The sequence below is a fragment of the Scylla paramamosain genome, chromosome 4 (genome assembly GCF_035594125.1).
Source record: "Scylla paramamosain isolate STU-SP2022 chromosome 4, ASM3559412v1, whole genome shotgun sequence".
NCBI classification, from domain to species: Eukaryota; Metazoa; Arthropoda; class Malacostraca; order Decapoda; family Portunidae; genus Scylla; species Scylla paramamosain.
In genome coordinates, this window is record NC_087154.1 from 31,774,783 (window position 1) to 31,798,343 (window position 23,561).

Genomic DNA, 23,561 nt, shown 5'->3' on the forward strand with positions numbered 1-23,561 from the left:
GAGCAGGAAAGCTTGAGAGAGAAGTCAAGCAGAAACTCCCATAACGATTACTAAGTTGCTGTTTTAAATATGCTTTGGAATAAGACAGTATCGCTGTACGCATCCATTAAAAACCTAACATCTCTCACTCAGGTCATTACCCTGGTCGGCGGCAGCACTTCAAAGTCCCCGCGCAATGAATCTTTAAGGCGTGAGGGTGCCTGAGGTGCCAGCCAAGGGAAGCCCCGCCGAGGGTTTCGGGTGTCCAGACTGTTTATCACAAGCAGCAGCTCTTTTGGCTATTTATGGAACCTGCCATCTGTCGCTTCTTGTCCCGCTTGTTTGCCTACTGGCGGGGTGCCCACGACAAGCACATTTAGCTTTGTTTATGTGGCTGATATAATGATGTGCCACTGATGTCACGTGACGCATCACTTGACGACAGAGTGGAGTTGACAGTGACTGTCTTAACTACGCAAACCTTGCCTCATGCGTGGATGAATTCCATGTATTCTGAACCAACACCCTCACTCCGCGCCAATTAAAAACGTACCTCACGCCTATCAGTCACACATTTCGGAACGTCGGGCGCGTCAGAGACAAGAATGTTCAAGTGGTCCAATCAGGCACTTCACCCCTCTCCCCCTGGCTGGCCAGCGCCAACCTGCTTGGTGGGCAAGATGATCAAGGTTCATAGCTGTGCAGAACCGGTTGGCTGCTAAGGTCAGGATGCTCCAGGAGCTAATCAAGAAACTCAAGCGTCTTACTCTAATGCATTTTTTTGCATTAAATAATCAGAAAACATTCACAGTACACCTAAGTCCCTCCGAGTATTGGCAGAACAGATAGCTAAAGTCAACTGCACTTAACTTTATCATAATGTCTTTATTCCGGAGTGTTGCAGGACGGCGAGTTTTAGTAGTACACAAACAGACTTCTCAAAACTCTACATAAATGTTTATATCATTTTGCATTCCAAGTGAACTTCGGCAAGCGTCTGGCCGTAGCAACTGCTGGCTGCGCGCTACTGGGTGCCCGGGGCTTGTCTCACTACCTGACACGTCCACCTCGAGCAGAAACATTCACAGCGCCTTGGTTCAGGATCCCCCGAGGCTTGCCAGTTTCTCGATTTAAAAATGAAAATCTCCTGGGAACGCCGAAGGAGTGAACACGGACACAACCCTGCAGTCCTTGCATGACCTTAGGTGGTATGTCGTCAGGGAGAGGGAGGGAAAAGAACGAGTCAAGACCGGCTCACGTGTCTACCTGGCTGGCCCGCTACCTGCTGGCGGAGGGGGGAGGGGGGAAAGGAGGGAGGGTTCTTACGGCCCGTTGAAAACCTTACGACTCGTGGCCTTTAGTCTCGGTGTCCGGGTCGGAAAGGATGAGGAGATATAATGATAAGTATTAGGATGTGAAACTGGGAGAGAAGACCTGCTACAACTACATTCTCTCTCTCTCTCTCTCTCTCTCTCTCTCTCTCTCTCTCTCTCTCTCTCTCTCTCTCTCAATACCCCAAAATCACCCACCAACACTAACCCCTCCCACCACCCACACACACACACACACACACACACACAAAGCGGGAAGCACGAATAAAACCACCGTGTCACCCAATCCTGACGCACAGCCTTCAAGCGAGGACACACCGGCGGTCGGGACGCGATATACTGACTTAAAACTCCGTAATCAGGAAATGTGACTCGCGGAAAACACGCCACTTCGCCAGACCACCGCGCATTTTACTCCTGGAGAAGTCATTAAGCCTCCTCCTCCACCCACACCCACTAGCTCCCCGCGCCGCGACACCCGAGGCACCAGACGCCGCCAGCAAAACCACCGTGATAAACCATGTGAAAGCGATTACCTCCCTTACTTGGCGCCGCGTGTGGGAAGCCTGCCAGCGGGGAAGACGTGAGGAGAGAACGCGGCTCTAAGACTTGAAGGAGGAGTCTGATAAGTCGCTCTTGGTACATGATGAAAGAACATGCCCCACATTTTATCCACTCATCACTTATATTGCTCTTACTTTCGCTATTTCTCTTACTCTTTTTATTTTTTTCTCCATGTCTTTCAGAAAGTTGTCCGCGACCTTGTTTGTTACACTTCCACGAGGCTGCACAGGAAGAGGAGAGTCAGTGGAGCAAAAAGAGGAAATACGTACGGGGTGTATGCCTGTGATGTGTACAAGTGATCGAGGTGGTGTGTGTGTGTGTGTGTGTGTGTGTGTGTGTGTGTGTGTGTGTGTGTGTGTGTGTGTGTGTGTGTGTGCTTTCCTCCCTTTTTTTTTCCCGCTCCTGCTCTCAGCTGATTATTTCTACAGGTGTTTCCGTTTCCGCGTAACCTGATTTCCTTACAAGATTACCACCGCCACCATCACCATCATCATTATTTTTATCATTACTAACACTGCAATTTCCATCACGAATTTTTTCTTACTGATTTTGTTTGCTGTAATTGTTGCTGCTTTAGATGGTCTTGTTGCTATTACTCTTGTTGCTGTTGTCTGCAGTGCTGACTCATCCTTGTCGTAATATCACGGCACGAAAAAATGAAGATAAAAGAAACACGCAGGGGAAAGATGCAGAGGCAATCAGTTTTATTTTCTTTGGTGTCGTATTACTTTTCCCTGCAGGGCGAGTGTTGCGTCATTGGTGTCAACCTGAACACAAAAACATATCTCAAGGTGCAAGTGCTTTTCGTGTTGCTCCCTTTACTCCCTGTTGACCTCCTTTTACACCACCACCACCACCACACCACAGGATTACACCATCAATAAAACCAACACCAGCAATACGAGAAGTGATGATATTAGGAAGAGACAGACAGGAAACTCGTGCATACTCGTACCGTTTAACCTTTGTCAGCAGTCAGTACCCACCACGTATCACTCCTGTCTGTCATAGCTGAGTGCCAGACTCATACATACTACCATAATAACTCGCACTAAACTATGAATGACAGGAACGATACGCAACGCTGAACACTTAAACCGCAGAGCTTACCGTCATACACTCCAGAAGAAATAAACATCTACTTCATAACACGCACACAAAAAGGTATTCAGTTAAACTTGCATCGTAACTCTATAATTGCCTGCGTGTTCCAGTCCACCATTCTCATCAGTTTACCAAGATTACACTTCTGCAACAAGAGAACAAATGCGAGTCTGGGTCAGCGATGAAGCAGAAGTGGATCAGTGTGACAGCTAAAGGCAGATGACGCAAGGGAAATGGGACCGAGATGGTGAGGAAGGGGAGAGGAGAGGGGAAAGAGAGGAGAGGAGGGAAAGACTGAGGAGGAGGACAAGGAGACAAGGAGAAAAGAGAGTGAAAGATAAGAGGAGATAAAAGAAAAAAAAGGATGAGAGTGGGAGGACACATAAGGAGAAGCAGAAGAGGGATGAAGGGAAAGTAGGATGTGCGGAGAAGGAAAAAAAAAAAAGAAGAAGGAGAGAGGAAAGAAGGGTTGGTAAAGAGGCAAGACAGAGGGAAAAGAATGGGGGAGGAGAAAGATGGAGCGAAAGAGGAGGAAGGGGAGAAGACAGGAGGGGAGGAAAGATACATGTGTGGAGAAAGTTAAGGCTGGGGAAGAAAAGGATAAGGAAAAGATGGGAAAGAGATGACGAGGAGGAGGAGGAGGAGGAGGAGGGGGAGGTAGTGAAATGTTTATTCATGCAGTAGCAGGGACCCGGCAGAAGGAAGAGAAAAAAAAATAAGCAAAGGGGAGAGAAGACAGAATGCAGCAGTGTTGTCCATGCAAGGGTTTTTGTGTCTTCCCTTCAAACCAGTTTTCCCTACACCTTCCACCCTCACAATATGCAACACACGCCTCACAACGCACACTCCTCCATCCTTCAGTCACCCATTACAACGCATCTTTCTATCTGACAATCTACTGCTCATGTCGCAGAGAACACTCACCTGCTCATCCACTCTCCACATCGACAATACACCACCCACGCCTCGAAGCACACAGTCCATCGCACATCACTTACAATACATCTTTCTCCTGAAGCGGTACACCTTAAGCCTCGCCACACATCTTGCCTTGCAGCACACGTTCCTGCCTTCCATCCCCACAGCACACCTTTACACAGCGCGGCACACCTCCTTCCTACTGCACATTCTTTATTTTAAACCTATCTTAAGTTACGTTAGATTTGATTAACTTAGAGTACGTTAGGTTAGGTTAGGTTAAAACAGGATACGTAATGTTATGTCAGATTATGTGAGGTTATGTTATGCTACGTTGGCTTAGGTTAGATTTGATAACGGTAGAATGAAGTATGTATTGTTAGTTTGATTAGATTATGTTAGGTTTGGCTAAGTTATGTTAGTTTGGTTAGGTTAGGTTACGTTAAGTGAAATCATGTTGTTAGTGCTACGACATTAGGGAGCTATAAGAGAAGATTAGATGAGTTTATGGATGGGGATGATAGGTGGAAATAGGTAGGTATATTTTCATACAGGGACTGTCACGTGTAAGCCTGGTCGCTTCTTGCAGCTTCCCTTAATTCTTATGTTCTTATGTTCTTATTAAACAAGGTCTTCTTCCTTATCAGCAAATTATATAATTCACAAGAGCATATTTTCCCACCACGCAACACGAGGCACATTCCCATTGCAACACACGCCTCTCACTGCCCACCTGACACATGCCTCGCTCCGCTCACAACACTTGCCACACCTTCAGAAACATTTCGGACGCTTTCCTTCCTGTGAACCTTTGCGCTTCCGTCTAGGCAATGACAGATCAGCCCCGCCATTCACCAGATCTATGTTCCCTCTTACCGCTGCTTGATAACACGACTCAAGCTGCTATTTCACAAAGGTTACCGTCGTATGTTGTCATAAGGCGCGACCCAGGAGCTCTACATCTTTCTCAGAAGTGTGTGTGGTACGGCGCAGTCACGTGGATAAACAGATCACGCACACACGCAAACGTTATCGTGTTACTATTCTCGTGGCGACATTTAATGATGATTGCGTTACCTGACGGAATAAGCAGTATTCTGAAGTAATATATAAAAAAAGTCAACATCGTTATAGAATATTTTAAAAACCTTACAAATAGACTCAGGGAAAGATAAATATATAGTGTACTATATAAGAAAAAGGGTGACAACGTTTCCACCAGTAGTAAAAAAAGTATCTAGCAGTTGTAGTAAAAAAAAAAAAAACATATTGCAAAAGAATATTACAGAAAAAAAAAAGACAAACAAACATGCCGAAGGGAGAAATGAAGGAGATAACTCTTGTTCCAATAGCCGCTGTGTTATCGATATAAATAGTGCCCAGGAACTTTATATATATATAAAAAAAAAAAAAGGATCAGTTCGCAAAAAGACTGTAACGGGGAAAAAGGATTCAGAAATACACTTGCCGAAGGGAGGAGTGAAAGAAAAGGAGACAGCTCTTCTGCCAGTAGTCGTTGTCACCAGCACAAGGAGTATCCAGCAGCTGTAAGGATGATAATAAAAAAGTTAGATCACATAAGAGTATAACGGGAGAAAAATTAAGAAAAAAGAAGCGCCGAAGGAAGGGACGAAAAAGGAGACAACATTTGCACTGTTAGTCGCTATGTTACCGATACAAGTACTGCCCTGTAACTGTAGACAGAAGCTCAAATTGGAAGGGAATGCTACAGAAAAAAAGGGAGATAAGAAATAGACTTGCCGAAGGGGAAAAATTATAAAAAGAAAAAAAAAAAAAAGCAATCTTCCTCCAAAAGTCTTTGTTATCGATATAAGTAGTACCAAAAGTTATAGAAAAAGAGTTCAGGTCATAAAAACAGTATAACAAAAAAAAAAAAAAATTGCTTACGAGGGGAAACTCAGAAACTAGACAGAACTTCTTCCAAAACCCGCTGCGATGCCAAAGCAGTACCAGGTAGGTAGGTAACTGTCGTCTGAAGGTTACATCGCACAAGAGAGAAATACCGCAGAAAAAAGACTTTGGAAATAGAGCCGCCGAAGGGGAGAATGAAAAACGAGACACCACTTCCTCCTGTCACCGTCGCCGCCTCCTACGTGCGGGGCAGTTACCTAGAGGGTCTCCTTGATCCACTAACACATCCGCCAGCCCCGCCCCGCCCCTCGCTGCCCCGCCCCGCCCTGCCACACCCCATTCCCCGAGGCCACTCACACGACAGGGAGCCAGGTCAAGAAACTGTTCCGAGCATTAATGGACTGGCTCATGTGTCCCTCTGTGTCTGTCTGTCTGTATGTATGTAGGTCCGGCAGTATATTAATCTTTTTTTGGTGTGTGGTTGTGTTTTTGTGCCTCTTTGTCCATCTGCCTGTGTGTGTAGGTTTGTTTGTATATTAGGCTGTTTGTGTCTTTATCTTTCTGGCAGTGTATGTCTGTCTATTAATGTGTTTGACTGTGTCTGTAACTTTGTGGCTATGTTTCTGCTCAGTCTATTTTTTTTTTTTTTTTTTGTCTGAGAGAGAGAGAGAGAGAGAGAGAGAGAGAGAGAGAGAGAGAGAGAGAGAGAGAGAGAGAGAGAGAGAGAGAGAGAGAGTACGAGTGAATTTCTCACACACACCAATTAACACAAGGTCACGTAACTCACTCAGTCATCCACAGCAGCCCACATATAAGAAAATCAACACAGTTTCTCCTAAGTTTTCTCAGCGGTCCCATGGTGTAATGGTTAGCACCCTGGACTTTGAATCCAGAGATCCGAGTTCGAGTCTCGGTGGGACCTGGGGTATCTTTTTACACCTGCTATAAATACACTTCCTTTGTTGAGAACTCACAAGCAACCACTCCTGCCTGCCCTCATTAAATCCTAACTTCAGTATAATTGTTTGACGTCATTTAACTCTCGAGAATTACACCTAACTCATTTTCAACAGCGATGACTTTTTAAACTTACGTAAAAAACTAGTTATGTCAGTAGACAGGTATCTTTATAGGCAAGAAGGAAAAGATACGTGTTATCACTGCTTACACAATGCATGCAGTCAGACAAGCAGTGAACTTAATCACCAATAAGTATCAGGAGAATGAAATGTTAAATGAAAATGGAAGGTAATCTAGCAATGCGACACAATCACTGAGGCACGAAGAAAAAAATATTGAAAGGTAACAAAGAGCGAAGAGCGACGCGGCGACGACCACCACCACCACCACCACCACCACCACCACCTGAGCAGACCAGCACCAGGCGGGTGAATCAATCTCGTCCTCCTACATGATTAAACAGCAAGCAGGTGTGTGGCGCAAGGCAGGTGTGTGGCGCAAGGCTGGTGAGGCGAACGAAGGTGTGCAATCCCATCCACCTTGATAGGAGTGGAAAGGCAAGTGTGTGTGTGTGTGTGTGTGTGTGTGTGTGTGTGTGTGTGTGTGTGTGTGTGTGTGTGTGTGTTTCCTTGCACGGAGCTTCTTATGTTTGTTCCTGGGACGCCCTTGTGCCTTTGTGTGTGGCAGGAAGGAAGGAGGGCGGCAGCGGTGCGGAGTGCGGGCCACGTCCTGGGTTCAGCGTCCCCCGCCCCTGTAGCCGTCGTCGTCACTGCTGCTGCTGCTGCTGCTGCTGCTGCTGCCGCCGCCGCCGCCGCTGCTGCTGCCGCCGCCGCCGCCGCCTTCTGAAGGGGTTTACGCACGCGAACCAAATAAAATAACCGGAGTTCCGCCTCAATCCCTGAATCTCTGACCCATTTATCGGTCTTGTCCAGAAACTGTTCCTTTACATCAGGTCTTCTTCCAGCACTGCAATTTTAAGGTACAAAGGAGAAAATTCCACGGTAAAACTGGATTATATAGATTTACAATTTGCATAGATAAGGGAAAAGATAACGCTGCGATTTAGTGGGAGAAGTTCCTACAGTTCCCAGCGTGTAACTGACAGCAATGGTGATTACAGGCAGATATCCATGATAGGCATCAGTACATATGAGAAGCAGAACGGTTGCCCAAGAGTGTTTTTACCCGCTCACAATGACGCAACGACAACACGTGTCACGCAGACATTACGTATTGAAGATGTTATGAAAAAAAAAGACGAAACTACAAAATTCATGTCATGTGTATTCATATTATATTACAAAAGAGAATAAAATACGTAAAAAACAAAAGTTCAAAAGCCACGCCATCATAACTAAGAGAAGATTCCACTGCATAAATACAAGTTAAATAAGGAAGTGAAGAGCTACTGAAACAAATAAAAAAAGAAGAACGTTACATAATACTCAACGATACTGAGGAATGACTGATGCAACAAAGGCATATCCGAACTGCATCTGTGTGTGTGTGTGTGTGTGTGTGTGTGTGTGTGTGGGAGGGTTGGGGGGAGGTGGGGGCTGAGTCAAGGTCGAGGTATCATCACCACTCTCACCTGTCATGTTGGAAGTGGAGGGAGGGCGCGGGAGGGGGAGAGAAAGGCGGCGTGAGGAATGAGACGAGGCAGTGAGAAAGGGAGACGATAAGAGACCAAAAGAGGGAGTGGAGGGAAAGAGGATAAGAGGAGGAGGAAGAGGAGGAGGCCGAAAAGAGGAAAAGCGAGCCCAAGACAAATAATGGGACGAGGAAACCGAAGGGCGGAGCTCGATGCCAAAGATAACGCCGAGGACAATGTAAGGAGAGAAATGGCGATTCCATCAGGGAGAGAAGGGATGAGTGGACAGAAGATCAGGCGGAGAAAGAAGGGGAGAAGAGAAGTGGATGAATAAGAAAGGGAAGTGATGGACGGTAGTAAAAGTGGAAAGTATGTAAAGAAGGCGTTGGGATATACGTGAAAGATGATAAAAATGTATAATAAGGAAGAGGAATGGATGATTAAGTAGTGAGGCATTAGGAGGTACTGTAAAGAGATGAAAATGGGGAGCGGAAGAAGCGAAGTAAATGCGCAAGGGAGGCGTTGACAGGTGACGGAAGGAGTTATGAAGTTGGAGAACGAAGAACCATAAGCAAGAAATTTTATCAGCACGATTTGGAGAAGTTACGCAGCTTACACAAACACCAAAAACCCTTCGATGGTAAACAAATGAATAAATAAATAAACCGCTTTCTGGGAATCGAGGTGGAAGAATGAATTGACGCAAGTCTCGTGGAGGTTCAAAATTCCGTGAAGGGCGTCAGAGCAGCCCCGAGGCAGTCTGAAGGTTACACTTCCTTGACGTGTAAACCCGACCCGCCGCCTGTCAATACTCGTGCAATTCTGAAGAGTTAACTAAAGTTCGCGAAACGCCTCGACTTGAGAATGTGTAATGTCCACGCCAGGGAGAATTGATTGCCACGGCTCTATTTACAGTGCTGACATATATGCACAGGTTATCAATACCTTTACAGTAATCGTAATCAGATATCAGCACCAGCACGGTCACTTCACTTGATTTGTCACGCCTGAATCACCTGCTCCACAACATATATCAGCTGAGCGATTGAGATAAAAAAAGATGAAAAATTTAAAACGCAAACTGGTCAAAAACACAAGGAGAGATTTCCTGGAGTTATTGATGACTGCTGCGGGAAACAGTCAGGCAAAATATAGCTACCCCCTTTACACACACACATACACACACACAAATACAGGCATCCTTTTCCTTCTCCCTGTGCAACAAAACACAATGCACGTATCATTTACTTTACAAGCAATATTTACTATAACACTATAACATCACCTCATCCACGTCGCCTCCCACTGGGCGTCGTCACCACCCACGCAACACCACCACCTCTTCCCACTAACCTGCCCACCCGACCATTTCTCCACCACTCACTCATCCAATTCTTCCACTGTTTTTTCTCACGGGAGGGGGAATGAGAGAGAGAGAGAGAGAGAGAGAGAGAGAGAGAGAGAGAGAGAGAGAGAGAGAGAGAGAGAGAGAGAGAGAGAGAGAGAGAGAGCGCTTAGACAGGTAAGGTTCATTTAATTCTTGAGGTTACCTGACACTTGCCTCCTTTCATTGTGTTAAGTCGTAAAAGGTGAGGAAGAGAGAGAGAGGAAAGCTATTTTCCTCCCACTCGTCACTCACTCCCTCACTCGCTCACTGACTCACTCCTCATCGCTCACTCAGTCTGTACCGCGTCTCTCACCCAGCAGACAAACGCCTTCTTTCGTTCCCCCCTTGCGTCAGTACGTCTATTTCAATCTTCATCTTTCTTTCCACCACATCCTCGGTCTCAGTCACCATCATTCTCTCTTCCTCTCGCTCCGTCTGGTCTTAATTGCTGCTGTTCATTCTTCCGTCCCCCGCTTCGTCACTCCCTCCCTCCCCGTGTCACTCTCCTCTCCATCACTCCTCTCATTATTGTGCGCCGTTTCCCGCCCTCAAAAACCTTCCGTGTCACTCCCCTTAATTATCTGCATTTTTGTTTGGTATTCATAATGTGTTAGCGGTAAAACATCTCCGCGCGAGGCTAGAATGATTTGCTCTTTTCTCATTAAACTGTATTTTTATTGGAATACGTCTATTTTTTATGCTAGTTAATGTGATATAATTATGTAGTGTATTAAAGGAACACTGGTACTCTAAATAATGCATCAAAAAATGTACAACGAATGAGGTAAAAACAACAAAGCGAAACTATGATTCAACCTGCCATCGATCAAATTAGTCTAGTTTTTTCTCGCTACACATGTAACAGAAGAATTACGTAGCGTGGAACAAAGGAACCCCGCTGCTCTATCAAAAGGACAAAAGAACATTACACAACATATGACACAAAAACAAAAGAAAATCGAAGGCGTGATATAAGCCTGCCATCGATCCAAGACAGGCGAGGCGCGCCGGCCACTGATTCATGAATGTAGTCAAGTCGCGTGACGTCATCAGACAGGCGGGAGCTAAATCCAGCCACGCTCTCTTGTGTCACTCGCGGCTGACGGAGGAGGCATCACGTGTCCTGCCTCTCCCCTCCCCAACTTCCTCCCCCCCCCACACACACGCCATCATTCTGCACCACCAGCGATAAGCACACACAGCATTCCTACACTTCTGTGCGAGGGAAGGGCGCGGAATATAACGACAAGGACAAACAACACACGGGCGCGAGGACACGGACACCCGGACAACAACAGCATGTCACCGCCCGCCACAAACACGCCGGGAGTAGTATAACCCGGCCGCTAATGACCAAAGAGAGGGGCGCACGGTGGAATGGAATTACAGAGGGCCTCACCACAGCCACCTCCCGCCCAGCCCGCAAAACAACGTCCCCTCCAGCACTCCCTCAGGTTGTCAGCCTCTCCCTAAGGTCGAGGTGAAAAGGTTACTCAGCAAAACCCATCACTATGAGAGGTTCTCCATACCCATTGTACTGATTGACGACAACAAGGGGGCCGCCTGGGGACAGCAGAAAGAAAGGGACGTAAGAGGGGTCACTACGATAGATTCTCACTAAGTTTAGGAGCTCGAGGGAAGGAAGAGAGGAAGGGAGTAGAGTAGAGTACCGAGGACGTTAAAATCGTAAAATTCATTCGATGTGTTGGGTTCTCCTTCTGTCTGTCTGTGTGTGTGTGTGTGTGTGTGTGTGTGAGGGGAGAGGGGGAGACATGTACAAGGGATGGTTGCAAAGGAAAGAAAGAAGGTTGAGTATAGGAGTACCAGCATCGTGAGGAGGTTGATAGGTAGGTGGTAATTAGAAGGTTAGATTAAGGGTTAAGGTGGAAAGTACGACAGGGCTGCAGCACCAACAAGTGAGAGAGAGAGAAAGAGAAAGAGAGAATAAACACGTGAGATCAGGGTATAAAGAAAGGAATGTGTGTGTTATGTGCGTGGACGAGGAGCGTAAATGTGTGTAGGGGAGGGACAAGAAAACATAAGAACAAGAATAGTGGTTATGGCGAGTAAAGCTTCAGAGAGAGAGAGAGAGAGAGAGAGAGAGAGAGAGAGAGAGAGAGAGAGAGAGAGAGAGAGAGAGAGAGAGAGAGAGAGAGAGAGAGAGAGAGAGAGAGAGAGAGAGAGAGAGAGAGAGAGAGGCACAAGTCACGGAATAAAAAGGTCAGACAGATAGACATAAAAATGACCTGAGGGGGCAAAGAACGCTATAGGGGAACTTGTTAGGGCGCCGAGATCCCGAGAGAGGCTGGGGTACAGGAGTCGAAGTCGGAGCAGGAAGGGGAGGAGGAGAAGGAAGAGGAGGAGGAGGAGGAGGAGGAGAATAGTGAGGCGTCGCAGGGGGGATGAGGAAGGAAGGTTAAAAGTGTAAGGAGTATGGGAGTGTGTGGGAAGCTTGAATTACGTGGGAATGGCCTGGGAAGGAAAGGAAATGCTATAAAGGTGAAGGGACTGAGGGGAGGGACTGAGGGAAGGGAGAACGTACGTGTGTGTGTGGGGGGGAGGGGAGGAAATGTATAAATTGACGGAGGGAGGCTCAGAAGACGAAAAGAAGAAGGAGAGTTCGGAGTGTGCAGAGGGAACAGTATTAGTCTTCTGGGAGGAGGAGGAGGAGGAGGAGGAGGAGGAGGAGGAGGAGGAAAAGTTCATTGACTCCATGTATGTGGTATCCAGTCCTAGTGGGAATAGTACAATGAATACAAAATAAATTGATTCATACACATGACTGAAAGAGAAAACGAGATATGCATAAAAAAAAAAAAAAAACGAGATCTGCAAAAAGAAAGAAAGAAAAAAAATAATAGAAGAGAAAATAAAGAACGCAGTATTGCATAGAACACGGAAACGCAGTGACGCGCAAAAAAAAAAAAATGCAATATTACACGAGAATGAATGCAAAAATACAAAGGAAAGAACACAAATAAGAGAGAGAGAGAAAAAAAAAAAACTAAATAGCACATGAAGAAATGCAATAATACAAAGCAAAGGACGGAGTAAGCCAAAGGAGAGAAAAACAACACAACATGGCACAGGAAGAATACAATAACACGAAGAAAGGAACGCAATAATCCAGAAAAGAAAGAAAAATATGAATACACATAAATAAGAAAGCGCAAAAAAAAAACGAACGAAATAACACGGAAATGAAAGTCGCCAAAACACAGAAAAATAACACAAAGAGAAGCAGGAAATAAAAAAAACATGAAAATAACGCAATAATACACAGAAAAAAACAAACAAACACAATAACACAACACAAAGAATACGCATAACACGAAGAAAACATCACAACAACACCGCACAGAAAATAATAATTCAATAACAAAAGAAATAAAAAAAAAGGAAACAATGAAACATCAGCAGAAAAATAAAACACATAATGAAAAAAAAAAAAACTAATATGGAGAAAAAAAACGCGCGCAATAGCACAACCTTATTAAAGACGCCATAACGGAGGCAAGGAAGGAGAAGAAGAGGACACAATACTACACAAATTAAAGAACACACTATCTCTCTCTCTCTCTCTCTCTCTCTCTCTCTCTCTCTCTCTCTCTCTCTCTCTCTCTCTCTCTCTCTCTCTCTCTTACTATCACATCACGTCAAAAAAAAAAAAAAAATATATGAAACTCAGGAAAATATGACAAGTAAAGGTTATATCCTAGAAATTCCAAGAAATCTGTGTCGAGGAGGGCGGCCAATGCTAACAGAAGACTTTCCCTCGCTTTTTTTACTCCATTTTTCTCTCTTTCTGTGCGGCGGATGGAAGGAAGGGACGGAGATCTGATGATGCCAGTCTGGGGAACTTTAGGAGCTGTGTGTGTGGGTGAAGAGGATTAGAGGTATGTTGTAAAGGAGACGCCATTATTGATATCAGAGAGTGGCTTCTGCTCTGACCTCTTTTTCCTCTTCATCCTCGTCCTCTTCCTCCTCCTCCCCCTCCTTCGCCTCCTTCTCCGCCTTCTCCTCCTCTTCCTTATCCTCCTTCGCCTTCTCCTCCTCCTCCTCCTCCTCCTCCTCCTCCTCCTTATCTTATCTCTCGTTCTTAGAGGAAAGTGGAAAGATGGGGATATAAACGAGAGGAAAAGAAACGCCCTCCTCTCTTTTACTGATTCTTTCTGTTATTTTTCTTTGTCATTCGTTCTGTTTCTTGTCGTGTTCGTGGTGTTTTCTTTTGTATTAATTCAATGTTTTTTTTTTCTTTCTAAATGTTATCGATACTAGTGAGCTTTTGGCTTTTGTCTTTTTTCACATAGATGTTTTTATTTGTCACATAGATGTTTTTATTTGTATATTTTCATATCGAGTAACTCTCTCTCTCTCTCTCTCTCTCTCTCTCTCTGGTTTGTCTTATTAAAGCTAATCTTCTATAATGATTATCCTTTTTCCCACTACTCCTTTACTTCCCGTCGGCACTACACTCCTCTCTCTTAGCACCGTGCACGAGCAAACAGCGCAAACACAAGCAAACAAGCACAAACATCCATACAAACACACACGCTTAACTACACAAGCACACACGCACAAAAAATAAACAAACACAAAGTTATATGCGCACGGCAACATTCTCACGCCCTTGCCCTCTCTCTCTCTCTCTCTCCACACACACACACACACACACACACACACACACACACACACACACGGCGCCCTTCTTTCATTCTTCGCCTCGTCTTTCCTGTCAGTGGCGGAGTAAGGGAGTAATGGCAAGGGGGGAAGGAAGGGCAAAGGGGAGGCCGAGGGGAAGGCGGAGGGACAATGTCGGGCCAGAGAAGAAACTCGTCGGAACTTTTTGATTAATTTTCCGGAGAGGCTGCCACTGTGCCGCGCCGGGACCACCTGCTCTGATTACGCTGCTTCAAGCACTTCTTTTTTCCCTGCCTCGCCTCTCTTGTAAAAAATGTAAAGTTTCTCTCTCGTTCTCTGCCTAGGTCACTTTAAATAGGATGACGTGAACTACTAGGATGTGATTATCTTTTTCTTTTCTTTGTCGTTATAAATGTGTGTGTGTGTGTGTGTGTGTGTGTGTGTGTGTGTGTGTGTGTGTCTATATATATATATATATATATATATATATATATATATATATATATATATATATATATATATATATATATATATATATATATATATATATATATATATATATATATATATATATATATATATGCATGATTAATAAGTTACGTTGATGTTCCTTTTAATATTGCAAAGCTGGTTTTGAATTCTAAATACTAGACTAACTGGGATAAAATCAAAATAGTTTTCACTAGTGATCGTTGTGTAAGCCTCTCTCCTTCATAGTGTGTTTATCAACATTTTCCGATCCCCAACATTTTCTGGCTCTAAGAACATGTAATGCATAATTCTACGTTGTCATGTTTACGTCAACGAACAATTCTGTTATAACAAAGGGATTATAAATACCATAGGGCTGTGAGATCATTAAAAAAAAAAATACACATTTATAATTTCCCTAATTAAATAGAATACACAAATAAATGTACTCGAAAACATCACTAGCACGATAAGCCAATCAGGAACGATAAATTGGCTGCGTGTTGAGACGAATCACTCTGGTGTAACCTAACAACCCTGACCCTGCATTTATCACGGGCTCCCACTAAAACAGATTTCATCACACCCTGGCAAGGCGAGCAACACAGATTAGGAAATGCTGATCATCAGTCTCCCATCTCACTTAACGCTTGCCTTACATATGCGTTTTGTCTTTAGTTGCTATCTCAGAAGTCCATAGTGCGTGTGTGTGTGTGTGTGTGTGTGTGTGTGTGTGTGTGTGTGTCAGTAGGTGGGTGGATGGGTATGTGTTATATAGTCTGCAAGAGGAAGATTTGGGTTGGATAAACACGTGGAAGAACAATTGGATGAGTCAAGGTAGTATGTCGTAAAATCAGTTTTGTTTTCGATTATTGAGAATCGGTAAACTATAATGAAGTTTTGTTGATATTATTGTTGTCGTGGTTGTAGTTGCGGTGGCGGTGGTGGTGGTGGTGGTCGCATCGGTATGTTATGTTCTAGCTGGGCGCGGTGTTGATTGGAGTTTTATCATGTGTTTGCCGAGTTATAAAGTGCTGGATGCGGTTAAATTGCGTTGGCTGTGATGGCTTGATGGTGATGGCCAGGGGAATGTGTTCCGCTGTGTTATGTTGCGTTAGGGAGGGTGTTGTGCGTGTCTCGTCTATAATTTGTTCTGGCTGGTTGTGTTTTATGTTCTGCTGTGATGGTCGGATGGTTCATGCTGTGTTGCACTATTTGGGTTTGTGCAGTGCTGTTGTATTGTTACGTGTTATGATGTAATGATTTGTGTTGTTTGTGGAAGCATAATTTTAGTTAAGGTTGTGTTGTGTTGCCTCCGGATGTGATACTTTGTGTTGTAAAGTGTTGTGTTGTATTCTGGTGTATTGTACTCATTACGAATATAAGATTTTGTGTTACAGTGTTGTACCAAGTTGCACTATCTATGGAAGTGTTGTGTTGTGTTGTGTGTTGTAATGATATACGTCACACTGTGTTGTGTTGTGTTGACTAACGATGTGAATGATGTGGAGAGGCAGGATTATGGTCTCATCATTGTTACCTGCCACACGTTGATGATTTTGGCCCAAATAATGAAATGATCGTCATTAAACTCTTTGAAACATTTCCCTGACATAGTTCACTTCACGTCACTAATGAAATAAACAACAGGAGCAACATTCCTGCTCTAACTCCTCCCCTCCCTCTCTCCCTCCCTCCTACATTACACTCACCCCCCCCACTCACTCCTACATCAGACTCTCCCACCTGGCCTCTTTCCATTCTTTCCTCCCTCCCCGTATGCCCCTCTCCTTGCCTCCCTCCCTCTCACCACCCCTGCCTCCCTCCTTTCCTCCTCTCCTCCCCACTCTCGCCGTCCCCATTTCAACGTAATAATCTTCCACAGTGCTTCAAAAATTTAGTGGACCATCATACACTGCGTAAACGAGGGAATATTGAAAATTTATTTATGTTGTTCGCGAGGATAAAAATGCCGGAAATATTGTCATTCATTTCGCATGAGAAACACTTTTATTTATATTGCCAGTGCAAGCTAAATAAGCCACTGAGCTTTAGGCAGCGCTGGGCACCCGGGCGTTGTACTTTAACTTAATTCAACACATGCGTTTTAAACACTCCATGGGTATTATCCCGCTGCCGAACAAACACTGTCCTGTATTACTTGCTCTGCATAATTATAAAATGTTCCGGCACTTCAGAATTTTACGTACCATGAGAGGCTTCACATTCCATTCCCTAAACCTGATAAATATATAGACCTTGCGATATTTCATCAACCGTGAAATTAAATGGCTGTGCAGCGCGTCCCGAGCCCCGCCTGGCGGTGCGATTACTCAGCTGCACTGCAAACGCACAAACTTGGACGCGCAAGACACACAAATCGCGACAACCTGGCTCGCATGTGCTTGCTCGCTACTCCCGGTCCAGGCAGATTTACTATTGCGAATTCCGTTGAAAAGAGCTTAAGAAGGAATTCCTGTTTTCGTTACCAAGACACCACACCTTGTATATTTGTGTCCTTGCAGGAAACAACCGCGTGCTAGGTTATGATTTTGGTGGCTCAGCGTCGCCATGTCATTGTGAAAGATTTGGCAGCGCAACACGAATAGCTCTGTGCTACGTAATAGAGTTTATTTCCCTTTTGTCCTTAAATATACATACAAAGGTTGAAAACACTTTTTATATTCATTGACGTTTTTCCAGCCTTTTCAATTAAACCACCTAAAAGCGTATAGCCGGTACCGTTATGGAAGCCTCGAGCCTGTGTGTGTGTGTGTGTGTGTGTGTGTGTGTGTGTGTGTGTGTGTGTGTGTGTGTGTGTGTGTGTGTGTGTGTGTGAGTACGCGAGCGCGAGCGCTTGCCTCTCCATCGCAACCTGAGCTGAATCTATCCGATAAAAGTGACTCTTTCTACCAGAATTGTACCCAGCATAACAAGTCTACTCGCAATCCTACATAACACAGGTCGAGTCCGTTCCCGTAGCAACTTTATCACACATAAAACTCATTCTTTGAGGAGCTGCTTTTCCTCTCTTTCCCTTCCGTCCTGTCAGCAAAGGAATATCTCCGCAACTCAACACAAAACCACGAAATATCCCCAGGTTATTGGTTCTTAATTAACAACAACTTGCTGTTCTTAAAAAAAAAAAAATATGTTGAAGAGTTTCTATTGATTTGGATTTCCACATTTTTGTGCTTTAGGAATCTTCTTGGTATCGATAACTTTTGAATTACTGGTCAGTCCCAACACACAAGACAATAAATGCCCCCCCCAAAAAAAAAAATTCTTTCTCCATGGAAATAGCATCAAAACAGTCGTCAGTCGAAGTGCACACAACAAAACAAAACACTTATTGCTTTCACCGTCCACGTGTGCTTCAATTCCCGCTCGCAGACAACCCGGGTCTGCAGCATCATCAGCCTCGCGCTTTCAGGCTCGTAATGAGAATTGTGTGCGAGAGAAAAACAAAGCAATGTATTCAGTCCATTACGCGAACCTTTACACGTAGTACGCCGAGAGTAGGAAAGTTCAGGTGTTGGGTTTAGCTACTGCAACACTGCAACACTTTCCCCCGGCTAGAACACGTTACGCTTATTTTGCATCAGGATAATACGTGCCAGAAAAAAAAAAGAAAAAAAAACTTGATTCCGAGAAGTTATGTTGTTATTTCTGCTGGTGGGTTCCAATAATTCTGATAACTGATTTGGTTTTTCGCCGTAAGTATTATTTTATGCATAAATGTTATGTTCCGTTATATACTACAGAAATGGTTATAGGGTTTAAAATCCACGAAATCAAGCGAAGATTACAGCTTAAAGAATGATAAACGCAATTCTCTTATTTTGCTAACCATCTAAGGCCTGATTTTCTATCGTTAACTTGTCTTACTCTGATTATCAAAACATGGATTTGCGCAGCTGTTCTACTCATGCGAGCTAACAATTAAAACAGAAGTCCTGAAACGCAATTTCAAATGCTATTGTAATATTAGCTGCATACAGTTTGACTCTAAAAGGAACTTGTATCGAAATGTGTTATATTATTTATTAAGAGGTCCTGTTATTGCAGTGTTAGTAGTTTTGCTTTCTACTTATTTTTCTTTATTTGTTTACTTATTTATTTATATATTTTATTTATTTATTTATCTTCGTTCACTTAAATAAAAAAAAAGGATAACTGAATGATTCACAAGGATTACTGCAGCACAAACAGTAATAGTTTAACTCATAGGAGGGCAAGACACAAAATAAAGCAGAAGGTTCCATTGTGCCTTGTATAAACAAAAGAAACAGCTTTGCAAAAATCACGTGATACATCTTTTAAAGTTCAGGTTGTCGTTGCGTTAGGTCAGGACTGAACCCAAATAGTTCCCCCTTTGTCAAAGTTTATTTCTCACGTCCACTCTGTTCCGGAGTCCGTGGCGTTCTGACCTTTCCAGCAAAACACAATGACAACTTCCACCTTCGATACAATGCAATTTTCAGCAAGATGCAGAGTTGTCAACCTTCGCAACTCTCGTACTCGTTCCCGGGGACGGAGAATCCACAACAAAGTTAAAGCAACACACTCCAAGGCGACAAGAGAGAGAGAGAGAGAGAGAGAGAGAGAGAGAGAGAGAGAGAGAGAGAGAGAGAGAGAGAGAGAGAGAGAGAGAGAGAGAGAGAGAATGGACACAGGTAGCAAGAGAAAAAAAAATAGATATCTCAAAGGAACACAAATAAAGAGCAAAAAACAACAGACATATTGACCCTTATGAGACTGTTTGTGATAAGCTACACCATCTAATTCATTCTGTAAAGTAAAAGAGGTGGGATGAGAGAGAGAGAGAGAGAGAGAGAGAGAGAGAGAGAGAGAGAGAGAGAGAGAGAGAGAGTGCTCGGGGCGGCAGAACAAGAAAGTGAAAACTCCGGGGTGTGGAAAGGCTCGCCGCGACGCTGCCTTCATCGCGCGAGGTTTTACAGTTGGGATTGTTTCCGCCAACCCCAAACGCCTCGCCTCTCACGGCTCGCCTTTCTCTGCTCGGCTTACAGGAAGACCACGCCGCGCCTGAACCAGTTTTTACATGCCTGCAATTCCATCCCGGTTAATTTAATTTCAATAGCGAGCTCATCGTAACACCTCGCCAACCAACGCAGCGGTTCAACATTTTGCTCGTGATTGGCGATATATTTATGGAGTTAATCTGCACAAGGTCGTGCTGTTGACGTATTCTGGAAATAATTATGATCAAACAACACTTGCAATATAATGGCGTGACTATGATACGCTCAACACGTAACACAAAACCGAATGAATATTGTGAGGAACATTGAACATTGCGACGTGAATTCTGTGTAGATCCTCTTTATGAGGCAAGTTTCTGTTTCTCCTTGACATGCAACGCAAGTCTGTTACTCAGAAGACTGCAGCACAAACGCTCTTCCAGTGCACAGAGGCGCGACTTTTATTACTTAATTAAACTCAACGTAAAGACTCACCACGCATTAGAACACAGCCAAATTTTCTCTCTTATACTCCTTAAATCTCACCAAACAACCACGGAGCTCTAAAGCTGAGGTGTAATTTAATATATTGTGCTGTTTCCTTTTCGTGTCTATTAACAGGATCTGGAATCTCCTAGTGGACAGGTATTTTTGTGCCGCAACAAAGACTGGCGCCGTCTGGAACAACAAGAAAGGTTTTCTCATCGCTGTGTCAGACAGACAGGTCAACGAAGATATTGATCCTTCACAGCAAACGTGTAATTCTTTATAGTGAAGCTAGTGGAATACAACATGATACCTGGATTGCCTTCAGATATGTAAGCGAAACGAAAAGGTGATGCAGAGTCAGCGTCCTTCCAGCAGATTAATGGAATGACGCCGTCAGTGAATATTTACTAGAAAGCACAGTGCAATCAGTGTTGCCTCTTGTTATTGAGTTACCAGTGATCAAAATATTGTCAAGTGAGGCGGTATATTTCAATGCGTGTGTGTGTGTGTGTGTGTGTGTGTGTGTGTGTGTTAGTGGATTTGCAGGCGAGTATGTGTATCTGAACTTAGATATTATTGCCTAAAGATTCAGTGAGTTTACATTATACTGAACCAACAATAAATTTCTAAAGAATTTTATCATGAGGCAGACAACATGACTTCCATCACTAAACACACCCAAGCCTCACCATTACCGTTAAGCCTCGCTCCTCCTCCCAGCACGCTCCTGATCGATAAAGTGGGTAGGAATTGCCTATCCATCTCTGTCTTTCTCCCTTGTCTGTTCTGATTCCCAAAAGGTGCCAGTATGCAGAGCGAGTAGCCATCTTTGTCACCTACACAGCTCAAGGCCTTGTAGACAAACTCCATCAACTCCTGATTTCGGTAATAGTTCTTCAGTTTCATCAAATAAATAATCAATCATCAGTGATCATGAAATGCTCCTGAAAAAAAGAAAAAGAAAAAGAATCACTTGACAAGAGCAAAACATAAATTACAGCGGCGCCTTGATTCCCTGCCCTGGACACTGGCATTCAAGAATACGCCACAGCTGCCTCCCCATTCCCCTGAGGCCGAGGCGGACCTGATGGTCTGCCCATAGCAACCTGCTGGTCGTTCAGAAACCTAAGCCGACTGACCTGATGTTGTCTCGCCGCGCGCCGGGAGCCCATCACCCACTACTGTAAACACAGCCACTTAGTCCGGAATTGGTCGATGAACTTGGCCAGATTACCGAGGAAACACACTGTAAACACCCGCCCGCCGCTCAGCACACCCACACAATGGCGGAAGGCGGCGAGGATCCCGCTTGTGAAGCACCAAACAAACACAGCTTCAGTGCGCTCGAATCATTCCTTCCAAATGAGGAGGCAGGCTGACGGCGGCTGGCGGCACCTCACAGGCAAGACTTATCGCGGAGGTGTTCCTGTGCTCGCTGCTGGCTGGAGGCTGTACTTCTTTTATGTTAATTCGTGAGTGAGAGATTTGGTAAATTCACAACGACCAACGCTATGAGTCGAAGCACTTGAAACTTTTTTGTGAAAGAAAACAGGTGTCCACGATTTGAGGATAAACTTGTAAAATACTGATTCTCAGTACCCGCATATTAGACGTTGTTTCTTATTCAAGAGAGAGAAAAAATAGAGTGCACCACTTGTAACCCCGTGAAAACCATAGAACAAACCTATCTTTAATGAAAAAAAAAAACACTATAGGCCTTACTAATTTCCAAGTAACAAACGCACCTGAATGTCGTTCATCTCTTTGACTAAAAGAAACCTCATCCCCTACCGCGGTTAATCTGACTTATTAGGATTCTCTTTCACATGCTAAGTATAATAATTAATGAATCCATAAAGACAGGCAACAAAGAGCCTCGTAAGGGTGACGAGGCAACACTAGCACCCTTACCAAATCATCACAATGATCGAGGACACGCACAGGCCTTCCATCACCCACCACCAAGGCCCACTACGTGCTAAGTATTTGCCACTCCTCTTTATCATGCAGGTCAGTTCATTACATTTCACATTAAGTAAATTGAATGGCTTGGGAGTGGCAGAAAGAGAACAAGGATGAAACGAAACGGGGTTTGACACGAAAATAGTTTCATGAAGTAAGGCGCAGGTGAAGACAGAAATATCCAGGTGTTTGTTGACGTTGAAACAGAATCTTTCTTTAGAGAAAATAAGTAATAATACGTGAACAAGCACTGTATATCTATCAAGGTGATGATGAAAACAGATACTTGGCACTACACTGAAAGCGTAATGGAAGAAAAAGGGGGAGAAAAGGGTAGGGGAATGGGGAGGGAATGATGTGGCCGCTGGCCTGGGTGGTTAGGGAGAAACAGAGGCCTAACGTCTGACAGGAGTAAGGACACATGGACCCCAAACACGCCAAAGAAAGCCAAGTATTTGCATTCCTGACGCTTCTGTGGCCCACTACAAATCAGATTGAGGAAAAAAAGTGCCCGTCTTTCTGATGTGATAAAAAACGTGAGGATCAATAATATATTCAGGGGAAGGCGTTAGCATTCTGTCGACTCACGGAGTGACTGTGGGAGCGGTATGTGGGTGGGCCCCACCAGCAGGTGGTCGGGTTCAGCATCTCTGTGTCCCGCCCACAAGGGTTATCTGAAGACTGCAATAGGATGTACTTGAAAGTTATCAGGGTAGCCATTGTGTCCAGCCAGACATGTGGGCTCAATGAGGCCAGCCAAGGGCAGCAGAGTTCGCTCAATGAAGACTTGTTCCTTCACACTCGTGTCACTGTCCAAGAACTCAGGCACTGAGTTGGATACTGAATAGGATCACCTTTATTTATCGGGTGAATAAAATCTAACACGCCATGGCGAGGTGTTTCCTGGAAGCTAATGCATCTATTACATTGGGTGGCAGCCGGTGGGAACATGAAGCAATATCGACATTAGCGATGCATATTAGCAGGCCGGCGTTGCCCGGCGGCCGCTGAGACGGACCACCCACCTGCCCCCGAGGAAGACCTGCCTGCCTGGACCACTACAAGAAGTGACCCGGTATGGCGCCCAGTGACCGTCGCGGAATTTTTGTTTTATTACTGATCAAGAAACAAACCATTAACTTAAGGACAGATATTTTACGCTTTATTACATTTTCATGGAAGCGTCATCATGTTCAATGGAATGAATAATTATGAAACGATAAATAGATAAGAACATAAGAACATAAGATCAAGAAAGACAGACATTCTCGTTCCGGTGAACCATAATACAGTGCTGTTCGTTACTATTA

At 44.3% G+C, this 23,561-nt stretch overlaps 1 long non-coding RNA gene and 1 other non-coding gene across 2 annotated transcripts in view; one reads left to right on the forward strand and one right to left on the reverse strand.

The window, feature by feature from the left end:
• The window catches only part of LOC135097473 (uncharacterized), a 71,358-nt gene extending 49,197 nt beyond the window's left edge, over positions 1 to 22,161 (reverse strand). The window contains exon 1 of the long non-coding RNA XR_010265736.1: positions 21,429 to 22,161. This is a non-coding gene — a long non-coding RNA (uncharacterized LOC135097473). The remainder of the gene's footprint in view (positions 1 to 21,428) is intronic.
• Trnaq-uug (transfer RNA glutamine (anticodon UUG)) lies at positions 6,619 to 6,690 on the forward strand. The gene has a single exon. It is a non-coding gene; the product is annotated as a tRNA-Gln (tRNA).
• Positions 22,162 to 23,561: the final 1,400 nt, after the last annotated feature.